The sequence below is a fragment of the Diabrotica virgifera genome, chromosome 7 (genome assembly GCF_917563875.1).
Source record: "Diabrotica virgifera virgifera chromosome 7, PGI_DIABVI_V3a".
NCBI classification, from domain to species: Eukaryota; Metazoa; Arthropoda; class Insecta; order Coleoptera; family Chrysomelidae; genus Diabrotica; species Diabrotica virgifera.
Window position 1 is genome coordinate 195,509,217 of NC_065449.1, and position 7,817 is coordinate 195,517,033.

Consider the following 7,817-nt stretch of genomic DNA (forward strand, 5'->3'; position numbering starts at 1 on the left):
TATGCCCTTAGAGTGAAAACTTAGTATTTTTGCTAGCAGTTGCCGCTAGGGCATCTATGCCATTTCGTTCGTTGCAATTCGGGACTGCACGCTGGGGTTTGTTTTGGTTGGATCAGGGAGAGCAGCATATGTGCCTCCTGATGAGAGACTAATAAGTTTCGAAACCGGTAGAGGTGCTTGCGGCACTCTCTGATTGGACTAGAATATGGTTCGGCTGTATTTTCGTTTTGCAACGAAATTGAAAATGGTTGTTCATTTTTTTATTTTTTTTTCTGTTTAATGACAAGAGTTGTCTAGTTTTAACAACTGTCAAATTTATGAATGAATGAGCTGGGATGTAATTCGGTAAGATTATTTTATGAATAAAACTGTATTTATAAAAAATTTTAACTAATATTTTATTGACTTGTTTGTCTGAATATTTGCTAAACCTGCTCACGGTGATAAATGTCACTGAATGTTTATTTACATAGAATTTAATTTTGTATGTGAGTATTTAAAAATATTCTTTCGAATATCACACCATAGTAAGAATAAATAAGAAAATAATGCTCCAGTTTGTTTCTCAAACTTAAGTGACTCGATTCCTGCGGGTTCTCGTGTATATTGCCAGGCAACAAGTTTTTAAAAAATTGTTGCATTATTTTCAATTTATTCTGACTCTATTGTGATACTAATATTGATAATGTTTTTTGATAATTTCCCGTCGTCAAATTATGCGACAGTTGTTCTTTTGTTTTTACACAAAAATATATATTTAGTGGCATTAATAAGAATTATTAATATTTTACAACTTGTTAAAGAGAACACCATAAGCAGGATTAGCAAATATTCAAGCGAAGATATCAATAAAATATTAGATAAAATGATTTAAAAATACAGTTTTATTCATGAAATAACCTTACCGAATTACACTCGAGCCCCTAAAAATTACCGATTTATATTGCCTTCGTGACAATTTGACATAATTTACGTCCCCCTCGGGTGGAAAATTAAAACTGTCACTCGTAAAACTAAATTGTCACTCGTAATACAAATAGGTAATTTTAGAGATATTGTGTAATTACAAGAAAGTGATCATTTTTTTGATAAATTCTCGTCGTCAAGTAGCGCGATAAGGTGTCCTTCCTTGTTATGCAAATTTAAAATTAATAAGCATTCAGTGACATTAACCAAAATTAATGTTTTACAACTTGTCAAAGAGAACATCATGAGTAAGTTTACCAAATATTCAGGCGAAGATATCAATAAAATATTATTTAAAATGATTTAAAAATACAAACTGTCAAAATGTCACTCGGGATACAAATCAGCAATTTTAGAGCCCTTTTGTAATTACAAGTGCTAATTATGTATAAGTAAAATTTTAACATTCGAAAAAAATTTGGTGTTAATTGGTTAAGTACTATCAATATCTAAAAAATATTTAAAAATTATGGTCGTTCATAATACGCTTTTCATCATAAAAATATGAAGTATCCTTTATGCACCTAAAGAATGAATTATTTTAATATGTAGTAGGAATAGTACATTGTTTACCGGGTAGGAAAAGCTTAACATTCCTGGACGACTGTGAAGATTGCTAAGTCGAGGCGCAAGCCGAGACTTAGCAACACAGAGTCCAGGAATGTGGCTTTTCCTACGAGGTAAACATACTATTTTTCCGCAAATCGTTTAAAATTCGACAGATATTGATTGATTTAAAAAAAACGCGATAATTTTATTCCCAAATAAATGGTGCTTTGAAATTCCTAATAAAATTACTTGGGTTACTATGGAAACGTATTGAGGTTGAATTGTCAAACTTGACGCTTATAAATTTAATTGCTGGTGTTCTCGAAAGTAAAATGATAAGTGATGATGAAATTTCCATTCCTGGGACTCCTCCAGAGCTGGTTGAGGCAGTGAATACTGCTTCATTAGAATTATTGCCAAAGAAATCAAGAGAAAAGTACGAAAATGCATACAGACGTTTTATGGATTATCGCATGAGTAAAAATACGAGTTCTTTCTCAGAAAATGTTGTAATGGCATACTTCCTAGACCTTTGTTTAAAGATGAAATCTTCAACATTATGGGCCAATTATTCAATGCTGAAGTCAACCCTTGCACTTAAACACAATGTAGATATATCTACATACTCAAAACTTCGTTCTTTATTGAAACGGCAAGCTCAAGGTTATAGGGCAAAGAAATCTAAGATTTTAACGAAGGAAGAAATTGAAAAATTTATCCAGGAAGCTCCAGATAAAGAAAATTTAATGATTAAGGTAATTTACAAGGTTTTAATAGCAATGTGTTTTCTATCATTTATGTAGAACACTAACAACTGTACGGAAATATCATTTCCTTAGAGTAAGGAAATGACATTTCCTTACAGTAAGGAAGTCCTGACTTTTTCGTAAGAAATTTTGACAGGAATGTCAAAATTTCCTGGCGATTTGCGGAAAAACACATTATATTTTATGCTTTTAAATCTTTCGCGTATAGCTTCTAATAATGTCAGTATTTAGTTCAGAGAAATAAGGAAAAAAAATAGCCCGTTGGTGACACAACCCCCTCCAGGCCAAAACGAAATTTTTTGAGTAATATGGACATCTGTAATAATAACCTATACATTTCCTGCAGCCGATTTTGATGATATACATAGTTATAAACAAATGAATATCAAAAAACGGTAAATTTTCGCTTTCTTCGTCTATTACTAAGAAAATAGTCATTTTAAACAAATTTGAGGGTAAGAAACTCATAAACGGTATAAAAAAGTTCAATATGGCGTTTGCTTAATATGTCTATCCTTATTGGTTGCTTAGAAAATTGCAAAATAAATCATAAATTTTGAGTTTTTATAAATATTTATAACTTATGTAAAAATTAACTTAGAACCTTCTTATTACACGGAATGCTGAGACTTATGGTGGTTAATTCATAACCTAAATTTCGAAGAAATTGGTCAAATAGTTTAAAAGTTATTTAATTTGTTTTTCCCAAATTTATTTTTTTTGCAACACTGTAAGTCAGAAAATGATGAAGCTACAGTAATACTTTGGATAGTTTATGGAAGAAGGAAATTTACAGTATTAACTTAATTAAAAAAAATTACAAAAAATAATTATAAATATTGCAAAATTATTTTGCAAAAACATGTGAATTAAATATATGGGGGGCTAACTTTGTCCCTAATTGTCCTAGGACAGTTGTTTTCTTTCTAAATGTGTATAAAAATTCAGTCTTTCTAAATATGAAAAAATAATTTTTCTACAGGTAACGGTTAAAAAGTTATTCTAATTGTTTATAAGTAAGCAAAAAATCGACATGTTTTTTCAAAATAATTTTACACTGTTTAAAATTATTTTTTGTCATTTATTTTTAATAATGGTAATAGCATAATTGTTCTTCTTTCACAAACTGTCCGAAGTATGATTGTAGACTCATAATTTTCTGACTTGTAGTGTTGCAAAAAAAATGAATTTGGGAAAAACAAATTAAATAACTTTTAAACTATTTGACCAATTGCTTTGAAATTTAAAATATAATTTAAGTACAAGAAGTATCAGCATTCCGTGTAATAAGAAGGTTCTAAGTTAATTTTTAGATAAGTTATGAATATTTTTAAAAACTCAAAATTTATGATTTATTTTGCAATTTTCTAAGCAACCAATAAGGATGGACATATTCAGCGAACGCCATATTGAAGTTTTTTATACGATTTATGAGTTTCTTACACTCAAATTTGTTTAAAATGCTTAACTCTTTGGTAATAGACGAAAAAAGCGAAAATTTAGCGTTTTTTGATCTTCATTTCTTTATAACTATGTATATCATCAAAATCGGCTGCAGGAAACATATAGGTTAATAATATAGATGTCCATACTACTCAAAAAATTTGGTTTCGGCCTAGAGGGGGATGTGTTACGAGAAAAATCTTATTTCTCTGGACTAATTATAGACCAGGGTAATAAGCTAGAAATAGACCATGTTCGAGACACTCAAAGATCCAGGTAGCTGACGACTTTTTTAGTTATTGTATACCAATAGGATGAAAACCTACCTGTTTCCTGCCTAGAGTTCGCGTCCGTTTTTTAATTATTAACAATTCAGTGCAAAAATCGCGATTTTTACGATTTTTTGCATCTCTTTCAAAAGCTACATAGTTGACATAAAATTACAACATTTTTTTTTACATTAAAAAACCTTCAAAATGCCGATTTTTGAAATTTAAAAAGTTAATTTGTTGCTACGCAAACTGCAAAATACGTGAAAATCGTTATTTGTTAATAACTTTTACTAAAACTACCTTAGAACTTTAGTGTTTCACCCAAAATTGGGTATTGGGGTACTTAACAAACCCTCAAAATTTGAGACCGATCCATTAATTAGTTTAAGAATTATTCTAATTGTTTTTTCCAGAGACCTTTATTTTCCAATAACATAAGACAGAAAATAATAAAGATAGGGCAACTCTGAGTATGCCAAATGAAAGTAGAAAACTGATCTATCAAAAAGTACTAAAAAACGATAAAAAGATTGTCTAATATAGTCAAAAATCCTAAGCCAAATTTGTGAAATTTTATAGTTTAAAAACATTTAGAATAACTTTAAAAATATTGTCTCTAAAAAAAGTCATTTTACACATTACAAAAGTTGGTATTTTACACGAATTTTTAAAAATGTAGTTTAACTGGTGACTAGTCGTGGTAAGTGAAGGGGGAGCTGGGAACCGACAAATGCAAGAGTTCAAAAACTAAAAAAAGCAACTTAAAACTATTATCATTTTCAATATCTCGGGATCTACTGAATATATTTTGATCGTTCTTTTCTTAATCTGTATGTAATTTTTCTGTAAATTACAAATATGTCATTTGTCTGCACATTTATTAATTAATAAACAATCTAATTTGTTTAAACAATTTTTGAGAAAATAATTTTTTCCCAAAAATCCATGATTTTAATCATACTATCCCTATTATTCATAGAAAAAGTTAAGGTATACTTTAATAAATAAATTATCTTCAATAAATAATTATCTAATAAAAATCATTTATTTATTAAGGTGTACTTTAACTTTTTCTGTGATCATTAATGATACTATGATTAAAAAAATAGATTTTTGTAAAAAAAATATTTTTTCAAGAATTGTTTAAACAAATTAGACTGTTTATTAATTAATAAATTTATAAACAAATTGCATATTTGTAATGTACGTAAAAATTACATACCAATTAAAAGAAGAAAGATCAAAATCCATTGAGTTGATCCGGAGATACAGCAAATTATATTCGTTTGAAATTGCTTTTTCGGTATTTTAACTCGCTGGATTTGTATGTAGGTTCCCCCTAGTAATCTCTTGCACTACATTTTTGAAAAATCTTAGAGAGTGCTGCGAAAGTATAATGTTTGTGCATATTTTTTAAGAAAAAATACAAATCCCCTTCTTTAAAATGACATTAATGAGATTCCTGAATTATTATAAACAAATTAGCTGTGAAAAAAAAAACATATGGCTAACTTTGTCCCAAATGAGCCCAGGCTAATTTTTTTATTTGAAAATTCGTGTTAAGATACTATATTTTCATTAATGAATGAAAAATAGTTTCTGTCCTTGTGGGATCGGTACTCACCGGAGGGACCGCAGACGTTCGGAAACAATTAGCGTCTCTTTGCAAAGACAATGACGTCGACTTTGCAAAGTAACAAGACACTTACTCAACACACACACTACACATTACTCCCCTGACTTAGTGATAAGTTATACAATTACATGGCTAAAGGTTCTAGTTCTAAACCAAAGCCAGAATCAGAGAAAAAAAATACTATATTTTCGAATATATAAAAAGATTGTTTCTAGGGACAACATTTTTAAAGTTATTCTAAATGTTTATAAACTACAAAATTTTAAAAATTTGGCATCACGATTTTTGACCATGTTAATCATTTTTTTATCTTTTTTAATACATTTTGATACTATTACTCTTCTACTTTCATTTGGCATACTCAGAATTGCTCTATCTTCATTATTTTCTGTCTCATCTTATTGCAAAATAAAGGTCTCTAGGATAAAAAAATAGAGTTAACTCTTAAACTAATTAATGGATCAGTCTCAAATTTCGAGTGTTTGTTAAGTACCCCAATATCCAACTTTGGGGAAACACTAAATTTATAAGGTAGTTTTAGTAAAAGTTATTAACAAATAACGATTTTCACTTATTTTGCAGTTTGCGTAGCAACAAATTAACTTTTTAACTTTAAAAAATCGGAATTTTGTAGATTGATGTTCTAAAAAACTGAATTTTGTAATTTTATGTCAACTATTTAGTTTTTGAATGGAGTGCAAAAAATCGGAAAAATCGCGATTTTTGTTAAAAAACGGACGCGAACTCTAGGCAGGAAACAGGTAGGTTTTCTTCCTACAGATATACAATAACTAAAAAAGTAGTCAGCTACCTGGATCTTTGAGTGTCCCGAGAAAATCCTTATCACCCTGGACTATTATAGATTATAGTAAATCTAATAAATAAAAATGCCCAAATAAATAGATATTGACAAAACATAGAGAAATAACGATTAGTTTATACCTAAACTAAATTCACAATTAAGATGCAGTAGAAATAAATAAACCAGGATACGTTAAATGTTACAAGCATCACTGCCGAATCATAATTTATAATATATAACCTTTGTAAATCATAATTTGGGATTAGCAATGTACATACATTGTAAATTATGGTTTGGGAGTGCTCCTAGTAACATTTAACGTGTTACTGGGTTTGTTTATTTCTACTGCATCTTGATTGTGAATTTAGAGTAGATATACTGTAGAGAACGAAAATTATTTTATTGCAGCTTATAGTAATAGTGTAAATTCCAAATACAAATTCATACCAACTCAAATGAAACTGGTTTTAAATCCACATTGTAACACATTTTTTAAACTCACTTCACTTTCACGTTTCAATGACCAATCCCCTGACCAGCGATTAGGCCTCAGCGAGTTGAGTTCCAGTTTCTGCAGAAGTTTACAGTTAACTGAAGAAATGTCCACCTGAACCGATTCAAACAAGACAATCGCCAACTATCACTTTCACACAGATAAGGTTGTAGTTTCAATCAAAGTGTAACAGACAAGCAGTTGGATAATTCGCCTCACTTTTTCTTAGGTCGTTGCTATTTCTTGTAATACTTTATTTCTTGTAATCTAACCGGAGAGATTGCGATGACGAGTGTGGTTGGTTTCTTCGCGAATGTTTAGTTATAAAGATGTAGGTTTATGCACTGGTACAGCGGCGGATGTTGTGGGGGTATCCACTTTTCTTTCTCTGCGAAATTTAGGATATGCGTTTTGTGTATTGATACTATTGTGACGTAGACATATTTTTACCTGCACGCTTACTTTTTCACAGTTAATCAAAATAATGTTAATCATTAATTAAACTGAAGATAAAATTAAATTTGTAAAGTGAAAACTGTTCAATGAAACATGACGCTAACTATAATCCAAACAATGATGCTGAAAAAAAAAATAGCTAAAATGTATAATAGTCGAAGAAATAATAGTTTAAGAGCTAGAGCCAAAAAATCATCGTCATAAGTAATAATATGGGGTTTGGAATATGAAATGTGTCTATTGTATATTGATAATTATGACCCCTTTCAGGCTGACACCTAAGTGGATACAGGAAGTAGCAATAAGGGATAAAAGGGGAAAGTTTGTGTAGTCTTTAAAGGTTTTCACCTCCTATTTTGTTGAACCTCCATCGATTTGCATGAAAATTGGTGACTAGTTAGAGCATACCCCAAGAAATAAAAATAATTTATTG

At 29.8% G+C, this 7,817-nt stretch overlaps 1 protein-coding gene across 1 annotated transcript in view; it reads right to left on the reverse strand.

Annotated features, from left to right (window-relative positions):
* The window catches only part of LOC114333241 (uncharacterized), a 169,402-nt gene extending 162,173 nt beyond the window's left edge, over positions 1-7,229 (reverse strand). Inside the window, exon 1 of the mRNA XM_050656163.1 lies at positions 6,938-7,229. The gene's annotated coding sequence lies outside the window, so the exon portion shown is untranslated. The remainder of the gene's footprint in view (positions 1-6,937) is intronic.
* Positions 7,230-7,817: the final 588 nt, after the last annotated feature.